The 27,188-nt window shown below is 51.4% G+C and overlaps 1 protein-coding gene across 2 annotated transcripts in view; it reads right to left on the reverse strand.

Moving 5' to 3' along the window:
- The window catches only part of GNA12 (G protein subunit alpha 12), a 109,247-nt gene that overhangs the window by 65,188 nt on the left and 16,871 nt on the right, over nt 1–27,188 (reverse strand). The window lies entirely within an intron of this gene.

Below are 27,188 nucleotides of genomic sequence, written 5' to 3' on the forward strand. Positions count from 1 at the left end.
TAGGAGATAAAGGAGACAGAGAGGGTTTAATTACACTCCCAAGACCGCACCACGACAGAGAGCCTCGGCACAGGCCTTGACCGTCACGCAGCAGCAAACTCACAGGCTATCAACCAGGGTCTGTCTCCTGGTTGGTTTGGTCAAGTCACCCGTGTCTCAACTCGCTGAAACCTGGCAGCTCCTCAACACCAGGAGGACATGACGGTCTGAAAGCCTGGAGCGAATGGGCAAGCCAACAACAGGTGGCCAGTAACCACCAGACGGGACAAAACTGAGATGCATAAGCCGAGCGGCCTGCCCCCCCGAAACAGGGGCTCGTGGGCACATCCTGGATTGAATGCCGCCACTGTTAGCGATGAGGAGAGGCTGTTTTTCATTATTTGGCTCAGTTCCTCACTGTTAGAAATAGAGTATTCTTGGCCCCTTTTTTACCTCACAGACAGGTTAAGAAAGGGGATGGAGAAACAGCCTCAACTCAGGTAGGTGTCCAGTCTGCGGGGGACACTGTCCTGGGGATAACGGCCCCCCTGGCAGTAACGAGGTCCAGTTCATCATTCTCACCCCAGGGCTTCCAAATTAGCAACACCGTATGGAAGCAAGTCTCTGAGTTCTTCTGAGGGGACCCAATGAACGCTCTCTGGCACCGTGAATCCTGCGGGGGGGCAAAGACCAGCGGGGGGCCTGTCTGCAAAAGCCTTCACAGGCTCAGGGTGGTCTGGTGGGGCCTGGAACGGCAGGGGGCAGTAACTCGTCTCCTGGCACAGAGAACACCAGGACCTCACTGCTACTGGGCACTTGCTTTAAAAAAACAATAATAATCAGGGCACCTGGGAGGCTTAGTCGGTTGAGCGTCTGACTTTGGCTCAGGTCACGATCTCGCCATTGACGAGTTCGAGCCCCGCATCAGGCTCTGTGCTGACAGCTCGGAGCCTGGAGCCTGCCTCGGATTCTGTGTCTCCCACTGTCTCTCCTCCACCCCTCCCCCGCTCCTGCTCTGTCTCAAAAATAAATAAACATTAAAAAATAATAATAGTAACGGCTTTATAGGATATATGTCACATACAATCCCCCATTTAAACTGTACAACTCAGTGGAAGTTTCACATCCAACAACTTGGGTCAGAGCGGATTCATTCATCACCAGTTGTGCCTTCCTTGTATCCCTGCTGTAGCATGTGTGGTGTCTACAACTTTCATTTCTGCATTGAAACACTGAGCCGGATGGTAACGGGGACCAAAGAGAGTAGTGCAATTTGTTCTCCAGGTCTAGACCAGGACTGTCCGGTGACAGATGTTCCTGCGAGTCCCCTCCTCGGGGCCCACACTCGTCTGCCATCCGTAACCAGGCCCATTTCTACTGATCCACAAACACATGTCCAAGGCTCACAGGCACCATGGGTAAACAGGTTTATGAAGCAGAGTCTGATCTGTAGAAACTCGGAATCTAGCTAGGGAAACAGACCTATGAATTAAAACAATTGATAACCATTCACCATAAAAATACTCAGAAAACTAGGAATAGAGGAGAACTTCCTTAACTTTGAGAAGACTCACAAAAACTGACAGCTAATGTCATAATTAACAGTGAAGGACTGAATCCTTTTCTCTAAAATCAGGAACAAGAGAAGGCGCCCACTTGTGGAGGTGCCAATGAATACAGTACTGGTAGTTCTAGCCAGTAATGGCAAGGTAAAGACATACAAGGCATAGAGATCAGCAAGAGGGAAAAATGAAACTGAGTCTATTTGCAGATAAAATGAAATGATGGTCTATGTGGAAAATTCCAAGGCATCTACCAAAAAAACTTCCTCGTGAATTCATTCGGCAAGGTCGCCGGATGTAAAATTAACCTATAGAAATCAACTGTCTTTCTACTTACTAGCAATGAACGTGTGGAAACTGTAATTTAAAATGCCGTATCAACAATCACTAAGAAAGTAGAAATCGTATAAAACATGTCCAGGACCTATATGTTGAAAACTACAAAATGTTGACGAAAGAAACCAAAGTCAACCTAACAAATGGAGAGACATACCATGTTCATGGATTGGGAGTTTCAAAATAGTGAATATTTTCTCTAAATTGATATACAAGTCTAACACAATTTCTATAAATCCCAGCAAGATCTTTTAGGGGCACGAATATGGATATATGAGTGCTGTATATAGATGTGTGTGTGTTTGTGGGTGTGTGTGTGTGGGGTGTGTGTGTGTGTGTGTGTGTGTGTGTGTGTATAGCTATCCTAAAATTTTTGGAAAGGTATTAGGTTAGCTGCAACAATTTAGAAAAAGAAACTCAGTGAAAGGAATCACTCAACTCAATTTCAACACTTACTATATAGCTATGGTAATCAAGATTGTGCGGTACTGGTGACAGGACAGGAACAGACACATAGATCAACTGAACATAACTGAGAACCCAGAGGTGGCCCCACATAAGTGTGGCCCACTGAGTTTTATAAAGATCCAATTACAGAGAGGGAGAACAGCCTTTTCAACAAATGATGTGGGAGCAACTGGGCATCCACAGGCAAAGGAAAAAAGAACCCTGACCTCCAACCTCACATTTTATACAGAATCCACTCACGAGGCAAAACTAGAACATAAGAGAAAATCTTCCGGATCTACGGTTCGGTGAATAGTTCCTAGGTGACGCAATGCATAATTTATAAAAGAAAACATCAAGAAACTGGACTTCATCAAAATTAAAACTGTGCTCTGCAGAAGACTCTCTGAAGAGGCTGAAAAGATGCTCTATGGACTAGGAGGCAATACCCACCACACATCTGACAAAGGACGTGAATCTAGAATTTATACAGAACACTCAAAACTCAACAGTTAGAAACACAATCCAGTTAGGAAATGGGCAGAAGACATGATGAGACGTTTCGCCAGAGAGCACGCAAGCAGGTGAGAGACCAGATGTTCAAGGCCACCAGCCATCAGGGCAAAGCAGGTTAAGACCAGAGAAGGTACCGTTACACAGTATTCAAACAGGTGAAACGAACAAACAAAACCAGTGACAACACCAGGGGGTGGTGAGGGCGCAGAGGTATTTAATCTCTCATACATTGTTGACGGGATCTATGGCGGCACAGCCACTCTGGAAACCGTTTTCCGGTTTCTTAAAAAATTAAACCTGTATTTATCAAACAATCCAGCCATCTCACTCCTGGGCACTGACCTCAGAGAAATGAGAATTTACGTCCGCACAGAAACATGTGCAAGAATGTTCATAGCAGCTTTATTCATAACAGCCTAGAGCTGGAAACAGCCCCAAAGTCCTTCAATAGACAAATGGTCACACGCTGTGGGGCCCCCGTACCAGGAAAAAGGACATGGCAGTAAAAGGGAATGAACACTTGATTCATGGAACAACCTGGACGGGGCTCAAAAAAAATTATGCTGAGTAAAAAAAAAAGCCAGTCTCAGAAGATCACATGCTACGTGATTCTGTGTATAGACTATTCTTGAAGTGACAAAATTATAAAGACAGAACACAAATTAGTGGCTGCCAGGGACTGGGAACGGCAGAGGAAGCAGGACGGGGGCGGGGGGGACGGTCCCAGGGTAGCTGGAGATCCACACACACACACACACACACACACACACACACACACACACACACACAGTAACAATGTCAATTTCCTGATCGTGATAGTGCACAGGAGTCCGCTGGGGAAAACCGTGATACCTCTCCCCTGCTATCTTTGCAAGTGCCTGGGAACCTAGAATTATCTCAAAATATATTTTTATTTTATTATTTTTAAAGTTTATTATTTATTTTTGAGAGACCGAGCACGAGTGGGGGAGGGGCAGAGCGAGAGGGAGAGAGAATCCCAAGCAGGCTTTGCGCTGTCAGCATGGAGCCCGACCGGGGTGGGGGGGCAGGGAGGCGGGGGGGGGGGGGGGGGGCTCGATCTCACGAACTGTGAGATCATGACCGGAGCTGAAATCCAGAGTCAGACACTTAACCAACTGAGCCACCCAAGCGCCCCCAAAACGTTTTTTCAAAAGCTAACTAGCAGCCATGACAGTAAATGTTCCGATTTCGTGGTGTGGAAAGGTAAGGTTTACCAGGGGTGGGGTAGGAGGGTGGAGATTAGCAGGAAAATGAGATGGATGGGTCTCAGCAGAGCCTGAAGCGCAGGTTAATTTCAACCTGGCACCAATGGACTAGAACCCACCCAGAGGAAAACAGGACTTGAATAAATCCTCAGCTCTCCTTCCTCTGGGTTCCAACCACCCCATTCCTCCCTCTGGGTCCTTCCCGTCTCCCCATTTTCTGACAACGTCACACCAAACTCCCGCCTGCCCACAAGGACAGTCTCGAAAAGCTTCAAGAACCCAAGAGAACAAAGATGTTTCACATTCTCCACATTACGCGGGACAAGAAATATCTGAGCACAGAGAAGGCAGAAGAGACCTCTCTGCTGAGGTTCTTGGCACAGGGTCACAGCACCCTTGTGGAAACCACACGAAGGCTCCCACCGTCCTCACACACAAGGCCCCTCTTCCGGCAGAGGGGCTGGGTCGGGATTCGAGCCCTCCCCCAGCCCCAGCCCCAGGTCAGGTGACCAACCCAACTACCTCTCCTGAAAATCCAGCCCGCTCAAGTTCAACTCAGGAAATGCGGTCTGACACACAGTGCCCTTCTGACACATCAAAAAGTCTGGCTTGACAAGGAGCACATCCTCACTCACACAGTAAACTGAACCTCTGCTCCCGGGGGGTTTCATTTTCATGTGTCAGAGATGAAGGCGGGGAATCAAAACGGACTTGGAGGCCCGAGCGATCGTTTCCAAGACTGCTTTCAACACTGCACCAACCAGGCCTTGCCTAATTATTGGGGTGAACACAAGTTTGGCTTAAAACACCCTGGTCTGTCCAAAAGCAGCCTGTGTTCCCACCACACGCTACCACCCAGGCAAGCTTGGACACGGTCCAAATGAACTTCACCCAAACACGAAGAAAAGGCTCCTTATTTCTCTCTCTTTAAAAACCCAGGGAAAGTGAGAAAACTGCTGACGAACTTTGAATCACTCTGGTTAGCTAGAGTCGTTTTCTGTATCGACGTCTCTACATATGGAGGAGAAAAGTACCGAGAAAAGAGAGGTCTCTTTAGCCTTTTTAAGTGTGTCCCAGCGAAGAACCATTCTCTGCCACCTTTATTCTGAACACCCAAGATGGACATCAAGGAGAGGTTTCCCCTTTGGGACATCTGCCTAAAATCGGAGCCCACTTTTTCTTCCTTTTTAGACAGAGTATCAAGTCTTGAGAATGTCCTGCCTACTGTGCTTTTGCAGAACGGATCGTTACAGGTGTCGCCATCATTGTATGGAGCCGCAGTGCTTCCAAGACACCAGAATATAGGAGGCAGGCTGCAATTAGCACCTTGCCTCATTTCTTCCCACCAAAGACCTACTTCCTGAAACACAAAGCCAAGAAAATCCTAAAATCCACATATACTCAGTAAGAAAAAGAGGAGAAGTTAAGGGAGAAGGCAGTCTGCTTGTGTCATTCATCGTTCTCTCAGTAACAATGTTACACAAGGATTCACTTTTTGATAACCATACGTTTTATTCAGTTACCTAAGGCGAACAGTTGCAAGTCTGAAGCCGTTTGATGACTTCATCTCGATACTATGTAACGCTTTAAACTGTTCAAAGAACACAGTTTTAAGACGACTTCTAAATCCAGCCACTGAAGCTTCTGGTCAAAGAACAGAGTCCGGTCTGCTGGGGATGTACAACTGGGTGGGTGTGTGTGGGGGGGGGGGGTTCAGCTTTATTGGATGGAGACCCAAGACGGCAAACCCTGTCATCTCATTTCAAACTACATGTGCTGAGTTTAGTCCCCAATCAAAGCGGATCTTTTCGGCCACTCCTCACTCCTCACTAAGCTCTTCCCACAGCAAATTCCAGAGCCCAGACACACCTAAAACGCTGGCAGATCAAACGAGCTGTTCCTGCAGAACGAAGGCCGCAGGTGCGCGAGGAACCCGGTGAGACCCGAAGGTGCCCCCCCACCAGCCACAGCCCATCTCCTCGGAAAGCGGCTGCTGCTTTTTTTTTTAAACCCACCAGGGCCGGGTTGTGCGCCTTTGGCCACCGTCCAAATAAAAGAAACGCTGCCAGAAATGTAAACAGGATACACTTCAACTGCACGAGTCCAGCAAGGAGGGGCCGAGGGCTCCTCGCAGATTCTCTCTGGAATGAAGGGGAGGAGAGCTCCTAACTCAGAGGTCAGAGCAGCCGCGAGGGAGGGACGGGGAGGGCCGGTACTTCCGGGGCAGACACGACAGCACCCCCCTCGTCCAGCCCCCGCCCCCACGGCACCCCATGGTGCCCCCCCCCCCCCACGTGCGCGTGCGCTGTGGGAACAAACGCACTAACAGACGTTCCTCCCACCCGCAGAGCTCGCCCTTCAGGCAAAGACAGGCACCAGGGAAGGGGGTCAAGAGCCAAAGAGGTGGTAAGCGTGGCACCTGCCCGAGGGCCTTCTAGCGGGAGAAGCGGCACAGGGGCAGGAGAAGGGTCGTGCGTGTGGAGGATTTACTCCACAGAAGCAGGAAACCAGGAAAGGTCTGGAAGGAGCGGCTGCGGCAGGTGCGGTGGGCGGGGCGGGCGCAGGTTCAGGTGCAGGGGGGCGGTCGGAAGGCCACCCCCAAGGAAGAGGGGAGCAGCCCCCAAACGCGGAGGGCCGCAACCACACCACCAAGCAGCTCTCCACGCGGAGTCCAGAGGAGGGTCTGGCTCGGGCCCAGGGGGTGGGGGTGGGGGGCTGGGTAAGCGGAAGGCAAACTAGATTTAACGGGACAGGAAACCCGAGGCAACGCTTCCAGGAAATGGAATGGTCAGAGAAACCCTGGGTTGAGGCAAATGCAAACTGTCGTCTGGAGCGTTCTCCGGCACCCGGGGAAGGCTGGTGCTCCTGGAAGCTAAAAAACACATCCATAAACAAACAAGGAATTCAGCATCAGCTCAGAGTTCCTCACATCTCCTCCGGTGGAATGTGAAAATCCACGCTGCATCTCACAGCTCAAGAGCCAGCAGGCTGGGGACTTGGGAGGTCACCTCCCAGAGCCACACAGAGAGCAGTCTCTCCTCTTCCTGTTCAAGGTGGAGGCTCCAAGCCCGGAACCCACTTGGACTAAACATTCACTACACGTTCCACGGACAAGCTCTAGCACCAGGGGGAGCAGAGCCTTCCTGGTCAAGTACAGAAAATAAGAAAGCAATCTGAGAATAATACTGAATATGATTCCAAGGGGGAAAACGTCCCACAAACACCACAAACAGGTAACACAGCTTAATGCACTAATTCGGTGCTTTCACAATTCAAATTTCAGTGCAGTACAAAATTCAGCATGAAATAACGTAGCAGGCTTTTAAATAACTAAATAGAACATAACGGTAAATATCTGAATAACTTATAAATAATAACAGCCAGTGTTTCATGGAAATCCTGTTTTAGTTAAAGGAAGATCTGTATATATGCAGGGCGCCTGGGTGGCTAGTTGGCTGAGTATCTGCCGTGTGAGCAACACTGTGTTAGGTGCTCAACACCCATCCAGCTCCTTCCGCTTTTTAACCCTGTGAGGGCAAGAGTCACTATGCCCATTTTACAGATGAGAAAAACCGAAGCTCCATCACAGCCAGTGAAGTGTGATTCTGTGATTCTAAAGCTGGTGTTTTCTATCTATATTCTTTATGTCTACGCGTCTATCAGGGGAATGAGGGAAGGAAGACAGGCAGGAGGCAGACGTTCACACAGCCGACAGCAGGCCCCAAGACTACGCCTCCACTGACCTTTGGGGACCTGACATTGGCTGGTATTCTCTAGAAGATTAAAAAAAAAAACCCCAGTAATTAAAATCTACAAGTATGGGATATGCTTATGCGTGGCTCAGTTACACAGAATTTAATGAGTTCAGATGGTACCTTAATCTTCAAAGAGTAAAAACCTTTCATTCATGTGAACTACCTTAGCAGCACAGAATTCGAACATTCGATGGCTTTCTGTCCAACAGAGAGGCCCTGAGCCACCACGGCCACTGAACGGTACAAGAGTGGCCAGTCTGAATTGAGGTGTTATAAATACATACCAGATTTCAAAGTCTTAGCATGAAAAATATAAAGTCTTAGCATGAAAGATATACATAAATATCTTTTACTTTTTAATTCTGTTTACATGTTGAAGTAACATTTTGAAATCTTGGGTTATCAAAATGTATTAATTTTCTTCCTTTTACCTCTCTTAACGTGGCTAAGTCAAAGTATGAATTTGCGGCTCATGGTACATTTCTGTTGGACTGAATCGCTATACATTTCTTTTTTTAAAATTTTTTTTATTATTTTTTTCAACGTTTATTTATTTTTGGGACAGAGAGAGACAGAGCATGAACGGGGGAGGGGCAGAGAGAGAGGGAGACACAGAATCGGAAACAGGCTCCAGGCTCTGAGCCATCAGCCCAGAGCCTGATGCGGGGCTCGAACTCACGGACCCCGAGATCGTGACCTGACTGAAGTCGTATGCTTAACCGACTGTGCCGCCCAGGCGCCCCGTGAATCGCTATACATTTCTTAAAATGGAATTTGTTTCTTTCTGATCATAAAAATATTTTTAGTGAAGAAAGGAGAGGGAGGAAACATAGAAATGTATTAAGAAGAAAATGAAATCCTTGGGGTACGCTGGGTGGCTCAGTCGGTTGAGCGACTGACTTCAGCTCAGGTCACGATCTCACATTTCGTGAGTTTGAGCCCCACGTCGGGCTCTGTGCTGACAGCTCGGAGCCTGGAGCCTGCTTCGGATTCTGTGTCTCCCTCAGGAGCCTGGAGCCTGCTTCGGATTCTGTGTCTCCCTCATCTCTCTGCCCCTAACCCACTCGCATTCTGTCTCTGTCTCTCTCAAAAATAAACAAACATTAAAAAAGTTTAAAAAAAGAAAATGAAATCCTCAAGAATACTATTTAGAAATGACTGTTGTTAATGTAAAGTGTTACCAGTCTCCTTCTTTACAGACATCCCCTTTGTGTGTAGAAACATTTTACAAATCTTCAACATCTCTAGCAGTATCTCAAACATTTCCCCGTGTCATTAACTATTTCAAAACTTCAGGATTTGTAACTGCTGCGTGATAATCCAACATATGGGATGGGCTATAATTAGACCGATCCCCTGTTGCTGAACATCTGAGCAGCTTCCAGAGCATGGCAAGCGTGAACCGCAGTATGCCAGGAGCTGGCCGGTCGGGCAACATCCACACACATCTCACTATTCTCCCGTGACAGATTCCTCTAAGTCGCATTATGGGATTCCTGGGTCAAAAAGTATGCACAGTTACTTCTGAGGCTTTTGATAAACATTACTGAACTTCTCTCCAGAACGGCTGCACCCATTTAATCATTTATATCTGGTAATTTTTCATTTTCCTAAAATTGATTCTTTTTTTAAATTGGTCTCTTTGGTTTTTCTAAAATTATCCTCCAATGATATTTAACCAGTCCCATCTTTAAATCATGGCGACAAGGTAATCACAGTAATTAGCAACTGTGAAAATGAAGCAAATTTAGGACACACACACATACACACTGACAACCCAAAGTCAGAAAGAAACAGAAAATTAACAGACATTTCGCTACTCCTAATATATTTTTATATAAGCATTCTCTTTCCTCTAAGTCCTAATGATAAAACGTGAATAAACCAAATAAATCAAATAACCAATGAAAATGAATTAAAAATAGATAAAGTAATAGAGTAATTGTTAATAAAAATGCTTGGTTTTCTCAAGTCCTTTGCTTCCAATCAGAACAAAGACGTGTCTGTCCTTCCAGTAAAGCAGCTCGAATCAAAGCAGACAGAAGATGCAAACGTGTTAGCCTGAATTCCTAGACGGTTCCCAATCAGGAGACCTTGAATTTGATGGGAGAATTAACATCACTTCTTATCTGCAGGGACAGAAGTCCCTCGAAACAGTGCGGCATTGAGATGGAAGCGTCAGAGGAGAAAACTCGCTCGGACGACACACAGGCGTGCGACTGCTCTCACTCCCTCTGAAACCATCCGATGGGAAGGTGGAGGCTGGCGACAAGACTGACCGGAGAAAAGTTAAAAGCCGGCAAACTTACTATTGCAGAAAATAAAGCCCCCCAGAGGCATCTGCACATGTCAGTAAGTCCACCTCCGGTGTGAGGCTCACGCCGAACCGTTAAGACACCGCAGCCTTTCAAGTCAAGTCTCAGGCATAAACACAGGCGGGCGTGACAGGACAGGAGAGGCGGTACTGGGCTCCCTAGAAGGAGCTGTGGAACGTCGCACACCCGGCGTCCTGGCCCCACGGAGGAGCCATAAGCCCTGTCATTACTTGCGCCGTCCCCTTCCTTGTGGGACTCCAGCTGCTCTAGGAGGCACCGCTGTTTGGGCGTCCGGCCTCGTGGACTGGACCAAGAATAGTGCCGATGGTGGAAAACCGTAGCTTGCGAGAGGGCTTGGCGCTGACCCTTGGGATTCTCTCCCTCCCTCTCTCTCTGCCCCTCCCCTGTTCTCACTTTCTCTCTCTCAAAATAAATAAACTCAAAAAAGACAGACAAAAAAACCACCAAGGAAGCGAGTTCACGGCAGTTCCTGCTCAAGCCGTACAAGAGCCTCCCTCCTCGGCACGAGAGCCCAGGTCCTGGAAGGGGCCCAGAAGGTGCCACGTGACCTGACCCTGTTGTCTGTCCGACTTCACTTCCTCCTCCTCCTCCTCCTCCTCCTCCTCCTCCTCCTCCTCCTCCTCTCCCCTCCCTGCTGGCTTCAGTACCGTCACATGGCCTTGCTGCTTCTGCCTCTGGGCCTTTGCACTCCTGGATCCTGATGGCTGAAACCTTTTGGCCTAGATAGTTCTAGACTGCCTTAGATAACGCACTCCCTCAGCTCCCTTGATTCTACATTCAAAGATCAGCAAGGCCTTCCCTGGGCCATCTTATCCACGGCTGAGACCTTCTCCCCCACCCCCCACAAGCCCACCTCTCCCGTCCCTTCCCCGCTTTCTGGCTCTCTTCAGCACTTCCCACTCGCTGGCTAATGGACCCTATGGTTAATCATTCATCTTGTGGATTATCTCTCTCCTCCCCAATGGACAGCAAGGCCCCTGAGGGTGGGACCCTTGGTCTGTTCAGTCCCATATTCCCGGGGCCTGGCACACAGTGGGTGGTCTACTTGCTGAAAGAATAAATGCCTGGATTTCAGGTTCCTCATCTGCTAGACAAGGATAACCTTCCTTTCTAGACCCAAGGCTGCAGCACGGATACTGCAGGGGGCAGATATTTGTACACTAACAATTAGATTTGTCTCGTACCCAAAGTGATCAGACGGTACACCAACCAAGTATCACCAATCATTTCAATTTACTTCTCACTGGAAACCTTACCACACGAGGAATTATCACGGAGACTAATAAGTTAATACTGGCTCATGTATTACTTGAGAGTAATTTAGTTGTATAACGGGTCTGGAAATTCCTTTAAAAACCATCTCCCTTCCGTATGTCAAAGATAAAAAGCCCGATTACAGGAAAAGTTCAACCGAAGAGACAGCTTAATTTACCAGAGCGAGTAGATTAAAACTGCAGTGCGATCGAGTTTAAATCAAAGAGATGCCCCACATCTGTGTCTCACTTCTTTCCAGTATACAAATGCTTTTGTGATCAGTAAGATACAAATAAATCTTTATTTGAAAGCATAACGAACAGTCTCCCAGTGTTGTACCCACTCCCGACAGCAGACCCACCCGCAGTCCCTGGCAAGACGGCAGCAACAAACGGGAAGGTGTATCCCCCTCAGCAGGGGTACCGAGGCCAGCAGCTCGGCCTTTCCAGACGGTACGTGCAGACAATCTGAAGAAATGAAGTCTTCTGATGCTGACGTGAGGAGACTTCATCGAACAGCAAAAGGAGATTAGAATGCGGGAGAAGACGCAGACGCCCTGGCCCCAAATCCCCGGGCGGCAAGGCCGGATCCAGACAGGAAGCCTCGGCTCCAGGCAGGGACCGGTGCCCCGGGTGGGCGCCCTGCAGCGCACCTTCCGCACCAGCCCCGCAGCCCGGGCCTCGGGGTGCAGCCGCTTTCTCCACGGCCCAGGGAGCCCCGAGGCAGCCAAAGGCGGTGGGTGTGTAAGAGGGACTGGGAGAACACGCTTGCGGCTTATTACTCAGATGGGCTGTTCAAGGACCTTCTACCAAATGCTTGTCTACCGTACAGACTTCTTAAAAAATCACTGAAGAGGGGCACTCGGGTGGCTCAGTCGGTTGAGGGTCTGACTTCGGCTCAGGTCACGTTCTCAGGATTCGTGTGTTCGAGCCCCACGTCGGGCCCCGTGCTGACAGCTCAGAGCCCGGAGCCTGCTTTCGATTCTGTGTCTCCCACTCTCTCTTTGGCCCTCCCCGGCTCACGCTCTGTCTGGCTCCGTCTCTCTCAAAAATAAATAAAGATTAAACACAATTTTTAAAAATCTTTGGAGAAGAAGCCTCACAGTAAAATCACTGTACCTGTAAGTACGCTGCCCACGCTCAGCAGTTTGCGAACTAGTAAAACCGAAAGAAGGATTTCTAGTGCATCCGAGCTTCCCCGCAAGCAAGCCCCGGCGGGGTTTGCAGGCAGCACTGGGCGCGGTGAGCTGGGGGCAAGGGCTCCCTCCCGGGGGGGCGCTGACCCTTTACACACAGTCCGGCAGGCGGCACCAACACCAAGGTCCACTTCTGCAAAAGCACCTTCCGTAAGGGACCAGGTGAAAGTCACAAATTGTTTCCATATAAAACCACAAAAACAAAGAAAAGACGACATTTAGCGCAGAACGCGCAGAAAGCATTCGTTGTTTAGAGGCTGGAGGGAACCTCCCGCAGCTTCCTCCCACTGCAACCCTGCAGCCATGGGGCAGGGAGTCAAAAAGGTCTTCAAGTGCTAGAAACCTGCAGACTGAGTTAATCCCTGGGTTACTAATTCTATGAAAAAACTATTTTTAGTTTTCAAGTAAGTAAGAGTAATTACTTAAGGACACACATCTGCTTTTCCTCAAAATGACGATAACTCCCTCGGGCAGTGTTTTCCTTCGCTTTCTTTTTCTTTTAAAGCTACTGAGACACTAACACGGTCTTTAGACCTCAGCTAAAACGTGGCGACTTCACGCTCCGGTTCGGACACGGCCACTTGAACCCCCCAACGTTTATGGTGAACTTCAAAGTCCATCTAGATAACTGGGTGGGGGGGGGGGGGGGGGGAGGAACACAGAACAAGACCAACAACCCACCACAAAACCTGTACTTTTAAGGACAAAATTGGTCAACAGAGGACATTTACTCAGCATTTACAGACGGACTTAAGGACACACGCAGGTGCCTCTTACGGACTCCATCCCCCTCGCAGCTGAAAATTTTGACTCCCCCAAAACTTGACTGCTAACAGCCTACTGTTGACCGGAAGCCTTAGGGAGAACATGAGCAGCCAATTAACATATTTTGCAAGTTCTATGTATTTTATACTGTATTCTTACAATGCAGTGAGCTGTAGAAAAGAAAATATTGAGAAAATCATAAAGAAAGGAAGACATTTACAGTGCTGTATTTATAAAAACAACAACAAAAAACCCCAGATCCACGTATAAATGGACCCGTGCTGCCTAAACCCGTGTTATTCAAGGGTCAACTGCACACACACAAAGCGTGTGACTCTGACTTTGGCTCAGGTCATGATCTTAAGGTTTGTGAGTTTGAGCCCCTGACAGGGCAGAGCCGGCTTTGGATCCTCTGTCCCTCTCTCTTTGCCCCACCCCCTCTCTATCTCAAAAATAAACATTCAAAAAACTAAAATAAAAAAATGAAATGTAATTACCTTGTCTCCAATAAGAGGAGGTTACAGTTCATGTTTTGTGTTTTAGGTCAAAGATGAAACAGTTTCAAAAGTGTAAATTTTTTTTACTGATTTTTTACTGATAAAAATTATTTTATCAGCTTTGATAAAATAGAATGTTCTTTCTCAGCAGGATGATTTTTTTTACTTTTTAAATTACTTAACAAGTAGACAAGGACAAATGCTCAGAGTACACATGTCATCAGGGGCCCCCGCAGTAGCGGGGACCCAGGGCCCGGCGGGGGCCGCACGCTGGAGCGGCCCCACCGTCCCTGTGAGTGAAGCACGACTCGTGCCAAGAGACCTAATGTACCTGCTGCCGGCTGCGACAAAGACGCCGGGGAAGACAGGAGAGCATGCAAGGAGAGCGTGAAGAGGGAAAGGCAGCCAGGCCTGGAAGGCGGGGTGGAGCAGCATGTGAGGGAAAACCCGAGAAAATGCAGGCGGCAGGCCCTGTGAAGCGTAGGAGCAAAAGTGGAAAATCCGGAGGCACCGGCATTAGTCACGAGGCTGGAACTGGACAGCCCGTCCACAGGGCCGCCAGACAAGCCGGGAGCAGGGACCCGAAGGGACCAGGAAGGACCAGGAAGGACATGGAATGCAGTCACGAGGCTGGAATCGGACGGCCCCGTCCGCAGGGCCGCCAGACAAGCTGGGAGCAGGGACCAGAAGGGACCAGGAAGGACCAGGAAGGACATGGAACGCTGCCCTGGGCTGTGGGCTGCACACGGTGTGTCCGTCTGCACGTGGGCCTCTGTCTCTCTGAATCCCCTAACCTGAACTCAAGATGACTGAAGACCCACCCTCTCAACTTCGTGCAGCTCCCAGATCAAGTCAGGGTCACAGCACAAGGCTCTCAGGGGATTTCCTGGGCAAACAAAGTCTCTCCTTGAGAGTCACCTTCTCAGTGAGGCGTGACCCGACCACTGTATTTAAAGCCACGGCCCACCGCTGAACTCTTGAGTTCCTTTTCCTGCTTTCTACACAGCACAGAGTTCCAGCGCTGGAAGGCATCTAGAGGGTGACGTGCCAAATCACCCCCCCCCCAGACAGCAATTCCTTACAAATACCCGCTTTCTAGCCTTACATGCTTATCAGCCTATGTTGGACGCTTTAGAAAAAGGGCTCTCCAAGTTATCCCACGAACCCCAAAAGCACCTTCCTGTGCTCTCCCCAGTCCACCTGCCCCTTCTCCCCCTCACCCCTCCATGCGTGAGCCCACTAGGGCACATGCTCCTCATCACGGTACCCGGATGCATCTACACTGGGTTCCTAGTGCTGAACGCACAGTCACGTGGGTGACAAGGAATCATCTCTGTCCTTCGGGCCAATGAAGGTCATCCATCGGTCGCCGGGTGCCAGCCCATGGCAGGTACCCAGACTACCACAGTGACGAGACACACAGGCCCCTGGCCTCCGGAAGCTTCTGTGCGAGGGAAGGGGGACACAAATCGCAGGTGGACAGACACAGAAGATGTCGCCGCAGCCCAGACCCGGGACCATGCCCTACAGGCAATGACGGACCTATGGGGTGGAGGGTGGAGGGGGCCGTGGTCGACAGGGGCATCAGGGAAGACCGCTAAGGTGCCGAGCTGACCTCGAGGACAGGAAGGAGCCGGCCACGCGGTAAAAGCTTGCCTAGTGGGAGGGAAGGAAGGCCCTGAGTTTCGTGGAAGGGCTGGAGCATGGCAGGTTGGGGGTGGGGGAGTGGGAGAGCTCGGTGGGGGGCATGTGGAGTTTTCCTGGACTATGGTTTGAAAACAGTGCAAACCTTGAACACACTACAAGCCGTGACGCAGGACTCGAAGAGGCAGAGTGTTAGTGTCATGTCACCAAACGATCTTAGAAGCTGGCCAACATGGATTTGGAGCTGGCCCAGCTGGGAGCTTGGTGTTTATCCACATGCACGGAGGTGCGTTGAGACTTTTCCACGTATGGTCGAGATGACAATAGAACGGGGAGGCCCTCGTCCCGTGGCAACAGATGGGGGGGGGGTGGAGAGGCTCAGGGAACGGGGTCCTTGCCTTTGCCAGCAAGCTGAGAGCTTAGGCACCCCCTGTACCCCTAGGGGCCCCGAGACTCTGCATTCTTCAGAGCTGACCTTCCATAAGCAGCCTGGAGCTCAGCCTGGGTCTGAGGAAAACACAAACCTCGAGGCACCAAGGGTGGGTGTGAACCGCACTATCACAGGATCCAAGAATACGAGGAACGTTATTCCCCACACCACCCTAGTCCGAGCACCGCCCGGAACAGAGGGACCGCTGTCCTGCCTGCAGAGCAGAAATGGGGAGCGGCAGGGACCCCCAGTCCCACTTTAGAACCACATCAACCTACTCCTGTCAGGTGAGGCAGAGGCTGGAAGCCTGAGGCTTGCAGGCCAAACCCATCCTGTGTTCTGACCTTGTCTGGCCTGTGAGCTAAGAATAGTTTTTAGAGACCGGTATTTGCATTGAATTTGATGACAGAAACACTAACTTTGAAGCCCAATTAAACGCAATGGTATTCCTCCCAAAGAATTCTATTCTCCTCGAGAGGACGCATGTATTACAAAAAACTGTACTCAATATGATAATTCTCATTGTTATATTTTGAATTTTATCTATGAAAAATTAGTAGAGGGGCGCCTGGGTGGCTCAACTGGTTGAGCGTCCGACTTCGGTTCAGGTCATGATCTCGCGGTTTGTGGGTTCGAGCCCCACGTGGGGCTCTGTGCTGACAGCTCGGAGCCTGGAGCCTGCTTCAGATTCCGTGTCGCCCTCTCTCTCTGTCCTCCCCTGCTCACATTCTGCCTCTCTCTCTCAAAAATAAGTATTAAAAAACATTGCAGAAATTCAGTTTCTTTTTTATTACACGGGTATCTACATAGTACCTTTTATGTGGACTCCTGGCCCACAAAACCTAAAATACTGTCTGGCCCTCACAGAGCTTTGCTGACTCCTATGACTTTTGCTTCTTGCCCCCAAGGCGAGCTTCTCTGATGCTGAGAACCCTCAGGAACAGCTGACCAGGGTCCTCTCTCTGCAGACCAGTACTTCTCAGTCCTGGCTGCTGTGAAAGTGACCTGGGGGAGTTTTTGTTTTGTTTTGTTTTGGAAAGATGCATGAGCGGGGTAGGGGACAGGCAGAGGCAGAGAGAGAAAACCTTAAGCAGGCTCCATGCTGAGCATGCTGTGGGGCTCGATCCCACAGCCCTGGGATCATGACAGGACCCAAAATCAAGAGTCAGACACTCAGCCCACTGAGCCACCCCGGCGCCCCACAGCTGGGGGGCTTTTAACCCTCCTGACCCCCGGGCTGCACTCGAGACCCAAGCACCGGAATCTCTGGGGGTGGAGCCTGAGCCGGGCACTTCCGGAGCCACCTCAAGGGACCACCAGCCTGACCGCTGCGGACCCCAACTAGGAGAGCAAACAGGCTTGCAGGGAAAGAAAGAACGATTTCATGTTCTGGGCACTCCTAATCTAGGTCGTAACTATCTTTGAATGATTTCTCCTTCTATTAATGTTTCCTATTCTATTTATGATGCTCTGACATCCTAGGGGCCCTGTAATCCTGGAGACTGCCCCTCCCAGGGACAGCTAACTCCCTTTCTAGGTGAAACAACCAACACAGATCCCGGGGGGTAGGATCCCACTGCCCTAATCACCCAGGGCCAGCCCTAGACAAACAGGGACCACCCCCACAGCCAGGAGCCCACCTGACTCCTTGCCGCCCCCTTTGCCCTGCCCACTCCTTCCCACCACCAAGGCTCCTAGCCACACGCCCTTCCTTCGGTCTGCCTGCCTCCCGACTGACCCTGGAGCCTCCCTGGGTGGCCCCACACGGCGGGCCATGCCCCTTCTCTGAAGACCTGTCCACGCGAGCCTCTTCCCTCATGAGCGCCATCTCTGCGCCTGCGTGTCCTGCCATTCCTGATTGGAACAAATCCTGGGTGCGTCTCCTGTGGCCCCTACGGCTGTACTCAACCAAGCCCCAACACCACGTCTACTCAAACCATACCCGGTGAGCGTTTCACTCACCTGAAACAAAGAATACAGTTTTCCCGCTCATCTGATAGCTTTGCTAGTAAGACTTTCCACGAGAAGCGGTATTTGACCAACACTCGGTCAGGCTGCAAAGTGCACGTACGAGTCCATGTCTAAGTTCATGCTCTGGAGACACCGTGCTCACGGTGTATAGAGGACGTGGGTGAGGACACAGAGTGCAGCACCGTCGGCCGCAGGGGGACGGAAAACCAGCTCATGACAAGTTAGGAGGGAAGGGACTACAAATCTTGCTAATCAGTGTGACGGTTACAGTAACAAACTAGACCCGTATGCGCCAACATGGACAGATGCAAACATACTGCTGAGCAAACCAATTTTTAAAATCATATATTCAAAATGCCACGTGTACAAATTCTTAAAAACACACGAAATATATATTTATATACACACAAACACAGTATGGATATACACATAGTTACTAGAAGTATCAAAACACAGACCAAATACAATCAAATGCATGCTAGTGGCTGCGTCTGGGGAGAAAGGAAGCAGCAGCAGTAACACTAAGAATGAAGCCAGCGTCAACTGAACCCTTACTACGTCCAGGGACCAGTCCAGCAGGCATTCACACACTCGATTCTTAGGGCAACCAGGAGACAGCTCCAATTGCTATTCCTATCTCACAGGTGGAAAAACTGAGGCTGGCAAGGGGACAAGATACCCACGTCCCTTGCTCCAGACCTAAGTGAACTCCCAACGGAGCGCGCAGGGCCTCCTGAGGTGCTCCAAGTGACCCCCTGCTCCTGCTCTGGCCCAGGCTCCCGCCTCCCCAGCCCTGTCTCCATTCCCCACCCGGTGCACCGGGAGGTCCTTGTAAAATGAAGCCGCACCATTTTCACTTCTCTACTGAAAACTTTCCAGGGGCTTCCCACGACACCTGGGTTTACTGTTCAATGTATATTTTTTAAAGTTTATTTATTTGAGAGCCAGCGAGTCCAGGGGAGGGGCCGAGAGAGAGGACCCCAAGCAGGCTCCGCGCTGTCGGCACAGAGCCCCACACGGGGCTCCATGTCCTGAGCCCTGAGATCACGACCTGAGCCAAACAAGAGCCGGCTGCTGTAACTGACCGAGCCCCCCGCCACCCCCCGGCGGCCCGCACTACGCTGCGTTTTAAAGGGGACACCCTTACTGCGGCCCACAAGACGAGGCACCGTTCTCCCCGGCTCACTCTCCCTTGCTGCCTGCGCTCCACCCACGCTGACCTTCCCCGGGCTCTCCAGTCCCTGGCCACACCCAGCCCGTGGGCGTCGCGGTCACCGTGCCCTCGCCCGGAGCACACTCCCGCCCCCAGACACCCGCGGGGCTGGCTTCCTCTGGCAGTCTCTGCCAGCTGTGGGACCTCCAGGCCTGCTCCCGCCAATCAGCGGTGCTCCCTGGTTGACCGCCCACCGTGGCTTCTGCCCGGAACCTCACGAAGAGGAAGCCGCAGCCACGCTGCAATGAACCAGACGAAGCTCCCCGAGAGCCACGCACGCTCGACAAGAGTGGCAGATGCGCATCACTGATCTTCTCGTTGGGGTTCCGCTCATGCTGACGAGGACTCCCGGGTCACGGATGTTCTGCACACACACGGCCGGAGAAGTGAGAGGGGGGGAAACGCTCCGGCTTTATTTCGGGGTGGAGACGCCACCTTTCGACAGTGGGAAACCAGCTGTTGGCTGTGGTCAGGTGCCCAGAGGCTGCCCCCACTCCAGACAGATCCCGCGAAGGAGCCAAGCCACCAGCGGCTCTTTGGGCAGCAAACACAACTGTGAGAAAACGGATGTCAGACGTGCCCTGACGGCAGAAAGAAACTAGCGCCACGTGTTTTCAGTTACACGGGGCGGCGGGCAGAGAACTGCCTTTAATGGCTACTCCTGAAACTCCCCAACGGCATGAATGCCTCTACAGAAGGAAACCAGGCTTGCAACTCCCCGCGGACTCAATGGGTGGCCCAAGGCAAAGCAGCTCACCCCTGAACACTCCCCGGGGGGGTGACAGTGGCTCCTCTGGTCCCCCCAGCCCTCTGTTACCACGCCCACTCTGCCTTGGAAGGAGTGCTCCACGCAAGACCAGGTAAGCGATTCTTCTTCCCTCGGCCCGTCGACCAGCAGAGGGCTAGCTGCCACCTCCAGTTCCACAGCACCCTCACCGTCATGTCACTCACATCGTGAAAAGTATCTTATGAGATCATCAAAATTAAAATTTGCCTTTCCGGTTCTTTCAGACTTCTTTCCTCTAGAAGTACTTACTCGTATATCCAACAAACACTCCGAATGCCCACCACAGGCACGAACCAGGCCGGGCCTCAGGGGTCCGAGGCGCGTGAGACCAGGTGCCCACGCACGCACCCATGACCGGCACTCCTGGATGCACGCGCCAGAGCTGTGTGCAAATGTAAGGTATGCACGTGAGCTGCTAAGATTCAGGCTGACACCAACATTTCTTCGTAAATGTAGCTTAAAAAATGTTATAACGTTATCTACTCAGCTCTCCTATTTTGTGTTTTTAGAACTTTTCGCTTAAATGTGCAAATTCTGAAGCTGCTGCTGGATGCTACTTTTCCTTTGAGAGGTTCCATTTTTCAGGGTTTTTGTCTCCCCTCCCAGATGTCACTGGGACGCTATCGTCAGAATTCCAAGGCCATCTGCTCGTGTGAACCAGCATCGGTAGTGTCCCATAAGCAGAAGCGGGAAATCTGAATAACAGGGATCTTAGACCTGGCACCCCCTACCTCCCAAACGTCCCTCTCTCGAGCCCTACTCAACATAAACACAGCGCCTTGCAAAGGAGCTGGACAAAATTAACGTCCCTGACCCTCCCACCCCAAGACGGTCTGCCGAAACCACTCCTAAAAGCACTGGACTTATCAGCAGAGCCCCTCTCGCCCACTCCCTGACCTCGCACTTACTGGAATTCGATGTGGTTTAAGAGATTAGCAACACCAAGGTTTTCAGGAGCACTACGGTTACCAACCACTACCGTGGCCTGGAAAAGCCGCTTTAGTTCTTAGTGACTATTCACACATTGTCTGCCACAATAAAAAGTCAGGTCTGAGGCATCCGTGGTGGGCTTTCCATACCGCCTGGTCTATACAGTCCAGAACCATCCCAGAGCACGGACAGGCCCTGCTCCCCACTGCGTACACCACACCCACCATAAAACGGTGGGGGCCTGTGTTTCTGTGACTGTGCAGAGACAAAACTATTTATAGAACAGGCTACTTAGCTAACCCCGGTATCGATAGCGGTTAGGGGCCAACCACGTCCTGGGCCTACGATTTCCAGGAGCTCCGATGCAGACGGCACAGGATGGGGGCCTGGGGCGGGTGGCAGGACGGAGAACGGGACGTTCTCTGTCATTCCATCACATGGACCACAAACCTTCGCAGATGTAGAGAAACCAAACCCTTCTGGAAGGGGCCCAGGGCTTCCTCAGAAGACCTACAACAATTCATCCAGTAAGCACTTAGGAAGCACCCGGGACCAGGGGGAGTAGAGGCAAGATCAGAATGACAACGTGAACTTCCAATGGGCTTGATTCCAGTTGGACACAGAAGGAACTAAAACAATAAAGAATTTAAAAAGCATGCCGTAGACACAAGAGAGTACAAGATATAGGTTAATATCTATAAAGTGCAAGGCAAATGAATGATCTTAAGGGCTTGGGCTTGCAATAAAAGTACGTAAAGAAAGACACTTCAAGTTTTTCTTTTTGTCTTTGAGAGAGAGCGAGCACACAAGCAGGGGACAGGGGTAGGAGCAGACAGAGAATTCCAAGCAGGCTCCAAGCCCAGAGTGGATCCTCACACGGGCTTGATCCCACACCCCTGGATCATGATCTGAGCTGAACCTGAGCCAAAATCAAGAGTCCGACACTCAACCGACTGAGCCATCCAGGCGCCCCTGAAGTTTCAACGAAAGTAATGTATGTGCTTACGTAAGTAGGCAAACAATAAAAATAAGTCCTCTTTAAAGAGAACGATTTGTTACGTTTTTGTAAATGTAATCACGTCCCCCTACCCCCACAATTTATTTTTGACACTCACGATCTGGACCTTGAAGAAGAACAGCTCACCCCCTTCTTCGGTTCAACACATCACAACCACGTTCCCACATCTCGAACACATCATTTTCAGTATCAGCAGTACCTTGGAAACACTGCCAGACCTGGTCACTCCTCACCATCTCTGCTGCTGATGCCCTGACCTCCGACAGAGGCGACAGCCGGTAACCCTTGAACGTCCAACGCCGATCGCGTCCCTCGTCTGGGGAAACCCGCACACGCAGCCCGTGTCACTCAGACATAAAGCCAGGTCCCCTCCGATGGCCTGTAAGGCCCCAGTGCATCGGCACCCCTCCTCGGACCCCCTTCCCCTTTCTGGAGGGGCGGGGCTCTTCCTGGTTCCAAGCCCCCTCCCCCCCACCAGTTTCCAGGCTCCAGTCCCCCGGTACTTTCTCTGTGGGAAGCGCCCTCCCCGGGTCCCTGCCCCACCAGTGTCACCTCTGACAGCAGGGTCTCTGGGCTCTCTCCTCCACCCCCAGCCCCCTCCCTCTGCTCGCTTTTTCCCATGGCACCTCACACCTTCTAACATTCTAGAGAAGTGAACATTTATTACATTGGTCGCCTATTTCCCACACTAGCGTGTAGGCTTTAGAGAACGGGGCTCCCCCCCCGCCACACACACACTGATGCATCCCAAGCACCCAACATATAAGAGGCGTTCAGTAAACATGAGGTAAGTGACTTCTCAGCGGCCACGCGGTGCCCGCCACACGCCATCATTTAATGGAGTACCCCTACGGCTGGCGGATAGGAGGTCCAGGGTTGTTCGCATCCTGAGTCACACTGCGGAGCACGCCTGCGCCATCCAAGCGTGCCAAGGACCAGCAGCAGCCCGGACCTAGAAACGCTGAGTCCCAGGCGCTCTCCCTCCGGGCCTGCGGAGTCAGAGTCTGTGTGCTCACAAGACGACGGTGGTTCCAGGCTCACGCGGGGCCCCGGACCAGGGGAGGCGGAAGCGGCCAGGGCACAGCCCTGGGGGAGCCTCCTCTCTCAGGTCACAACACGGGACGCCCTGGCCCTGGGTGGCACGTGAGCCCTCGTGAGCGTTTACTCGTGGAACGGCACTCAGAAGAGAGGTTACGCGGGCGTGCACCCTAAAACAACCCGCTTACCGACAGGAAGCCAACAGCACGCTCAGACGAGGGGTTAACGATGAAGGTGAGGGGGCGCTGGAAATGCACGTGGGGGGAACCGACGCCCTGATCTCCTGTCCTTCCCTCCCCACCCGTCCTCCGCGGCCACGTCACCGTAAACCAGCATCTCGGCTCGAGATGTCACGGACCACCGGGCGGTCCACGCGAGGGCGGCTCCTGGCCCGCCAGCCACCAGGGCACAAAACCCGCACAGGTTGGCTCTGCGGGGCAGAGAGCCGAGCCGGAGGGCGGAGGGGCCGAGAGAGGCCGGCTCACCTGAACTCCCACCGCGGTCCGGAGGGGGCTTTTCCCTTGCCCCCAACGGGTGCGTTCTCATTTGACACGGGAAAGCCGAGCCGCCACGGGGGAAGGGAAGCGTGGCGTAAAGAAGGCACCGGAGGGCCGGGAGCCCACCCGGGCCGTCAGTCCCGGTGGGAGTTCCTGGGTCTAAAAGGAGACTTCTCAAGCGGAATCACAGCCGATACCGATGTTTGGGGAAGCTCACGACGCTCACGTGAAGGACGCGGAAAGAACAGGTCAACGAGGGCGAGCAGAACGGCTGCGGTGGCGATGCGGGCGCACCGCCATCGAGGCGGCGGGGAGGAGCAGGCCTGCAAAGGATTCTGGTCTCGAGTTTACATTCCCAACGTTCTCTTTACCAATAACAGCGACCCTGTAGCATCTCCTCCCGTTTCCAACTCTTTGGCACCCGAACGGCAAAAGTGGCCATCGGTTCTCAAATACGTATATGGCGACGGCCGTGAAAGTCCGCAGAGTGCGCACGTGGGGTTGAATAAACACAGGTGAAAGTCGAGAAGCTACAAGAAGAGCCTTGAAAGCAGAGCGAGACAAGTCAACACGCGAGAAGACCCTCAAGGCCGCCGGGAGACGCCAGTGACGACCGGGACGGCTGTAACGCAGAAGGCAGACAACGGCGAGTGTCGGCAGGACGTGGACGCCCTGCGGCCTTCGTGCCCGCCGGTGGGAACGGAGAGCCGTGCAGCCGCTGGGGAGGACGGTCCGGTGGTCCCTGCGAGGGCTCGGCACCTGTGCTCCCGCGACCCCGCGCCTAGCGGTCTACCTCAGGTCAAAAGTCATTCACACGGAACCCGTGTCCGCACGTGAACGTCCACGGCAGCAGCATCACGGGAGCCAAAAGCGGGGAAGGACCCAAACGGTCACCGGCTGGTCAACGCACGAGCCGAATGCGTCCACTCACACGAGTGCCGGGCCGGGCCGCGCTACGGTGTGGATGGACCCACAACGTCACGCTCGACAGGACGACAAGGAGTCAGAGACCGGGAGAAAAATCACTGTAACACGCAACACATATCCGGTGACGGTCTGGTATTCAAAACACACAAAGAGCTCTTAGGTTTTTTATAAAATTAAACTCCTACAGGCAACTGCACCCCTTGGCATTCGTGCAAATGAGTTGAAAGCTTTTATCTGCACAAAAACCTGCAGTCAAGTGTTTATAGCAGCTCTATTCGTAAGTGCCAAACCTGGAAGCAACAAGGACACCCTCCAACAGGTAAAAGGATAAACATACCGTGGTCCACCCAGACACTGGAATATTATGCGGCACTAAAAAGAAAGGAGCTCTCAAGCCATGACAAGACGTGGGGGAACATTAAATGTATGTCGCTAAGGGACAGAAGCCAACCTAAAAAGGCTTCGTGATATAGGATTCCAAGTACGTGATTTTCCGGAAAAGGCAAACTGTGGAGACAGTGAAATATCAGTGGGGGAGCCTGGGAGGCTCCGTCAGTGAAGTGTCCAACTCTTGATTTTGGCTCACGTCATGATCTCACGGTTCGTGGGATCAAGCCCCATGTCGGGCTCTATACTGACAATGTGGAGCCGGCTAGGGACACTCTCTCTCCCTCTCCCTCTGCCCCTCCCCTGCTCCTGCGTTCTTTATCTGCCTCTCTTTCTGGAGGAGGAAGAGGAAGAAGAAGGACCAGTGGTAACCAGGGGTTGGGAGGAAAGGAGTGAGGGACGGAGAGTTAGGACTCGGGATTTTTAGGGTGGTCAGACTATTCTGTGTGATTCTGTAATGGTGGATACATTTGTCAAAACCCATAAAACTGTACAGCACCAAGAGTGAGCCCGACTCTGGGGAGCCTGGGGGGCTCAGTCGGTTGAGCGTCCGACGTCGGCTCAGGTCATGATCTCACAGCTCGTGAGTTGGGGTCCCATGTCGGGCTCTGTGCCGACAGCTCGGAGCCTGGAGCCTGCTTCGGATTCCGTGTCTCCCTCTCTCTCTGTCCCGAACCCACTCTCATTCTGTCTCTCTCTCTCTAAAATAAATAAACGTTAAAAAAAAAAAATTTAAAAGAGTGAGCCCCAGTGTAAAGTATGGACTTCAGTTAATAATAATGTGTCGATACAGGCTCACTGGTAATAACCAAATACCCCAGCGATGCAAGATGCTGACGGCAGGGAGACTCTGAGAGGGGGAGGGAGGGGGCGTATGGGAAGTCCGTACCTTCCACTCCGTTCTGGAAACCTAAAACTGTTCTTAAAAAACAAAGCTTATTAACTTAAAAAAAAAAAAGTGTTAAGTGAAAAAAGCTAGACATAAAAGTTACCCATTTATAGGAAATACCCAGGTAGATTCACAGAGACAGAGGACAGATTAGCGGAGAAACCGCTTAAGGAGTCTGGGTTTCCCTTTGGGGGGTGGAAACATTCTGGAACTAGACAGGACGGTTTCATAACACCGTGAGTGTACGAAATGCCACCGAACTGTTCACCTTAAAATGGCTGAGTTTATGTGAAGTGAATTTGACCTCAATTATGAAAAAAGCAGAGGAAAAACAAAAAGGTCACATTGAAGCAACTTTGATCAACTTTTGATGTCCCACAGAAATTCGAACGCTGTCGTCCTGATTTAAAGCGCCCAAACAGAGAAGAGCCAGCAAACACACATCAGAGGCCACCCGTGGAGCCAGTGCAGAACCAGGCAGAGGACAGGGCGGCTCGTGCCAGCCGGTCAATGGCACAGGGAGGCGAGGGTTCAGGATATGGACAGTCAGCGGGACTCGCGACACGCTGGGTGGATCGGACGTGGGAAAAACAGGGATCAAAGATGATTAGGTTTCCAGACTGCACGCGTTGGCAGATGATGGGACCACTTACGAAGCGGGGAGGACAGCAGACGAGGGGTCAGGGGTTTGGTTCCGTGCGTCATGTTCCAGATGCTCCTAGGAGGCACAGGTGGAGACGGCGAGGGGGCCGTGGTGTAAAAGACTCCAGGAGCCACAAGGGTACAGTCAGGACCGAACGTGTAAACACGGAAACTACTAGGAGATGGGAGAGTGTCAGAGGACTAAGGACATCACCTTCTTTTTTTTAAAATTTTTTTTTAACATTTTTATTTATTTTTGAGACAGAGAGAGACAGAGCATGAACGGGGGAGGGGCAGAGAGAGAGGGAGACACAGAATCGGAAACAGGCTCCAGGCTCCGAGCCATCAGCCCAGAGCCCGATGCGGGGCTCGAACTCACGGACCGCGAGATCGTGACCTGAGCTGAAGTCGGACACTTAACCGACTGAGCCACCCAGGCGCCCCAAGGACATCACCTTCTATCGTACCCCAGAAATACTACTTACCAGTTCGTTCAACTTCGTGCTCTTTTTCGCCAAGCAGAAATGAAATGCTGTTAGAGAGTTTAAAAGGTCCATCCCTGCCCTCTCGACCATTTGTCCTTGATGTCATAACCGGAAAGACTTTCCTCAGCCTGGGATCACAGAAGTACTCATCTACATTTTATTCTAGAATTCTGATCCACTTTTAGTATTTTTGTCTATACTCATATGGAAATCATTCCTGTATCAGAAAGGAATCTAACTCTATCGTTCTCAACGATTAGTCATCTTCACAGCACCCTGTGTTCAACCATCCCTCGCTCCCCACTGTTCTGAAAGCCTCCCTTCATGGTCTCCCGACGGCCCAGGTACACGAGGGTCGGCCTGGGATCCGTGTCTGCCTCACCAAGCCACTGCCCGTTCCTGAGCCAGTGTGACCCTGCTGTAATGATGGCGACTTCACCACACTTTGGTAGAATATTGCGC

The sequence above is a fragment of the Prionailurus bengalensis genome, chromosome E3, assembly GCF_016509475.1.
Source record: "Prionailurus bengalensis isolate Pbe53 chromosome E3, Fcat_Pben_1.1_paternal_pri, whole genome shotgun sequence".
NCBI lineage: Eukaryota > Metazoa > Chordata > Mammalia > Carnivora > Felidae > Prionailurus > Prionailurus bengalensis.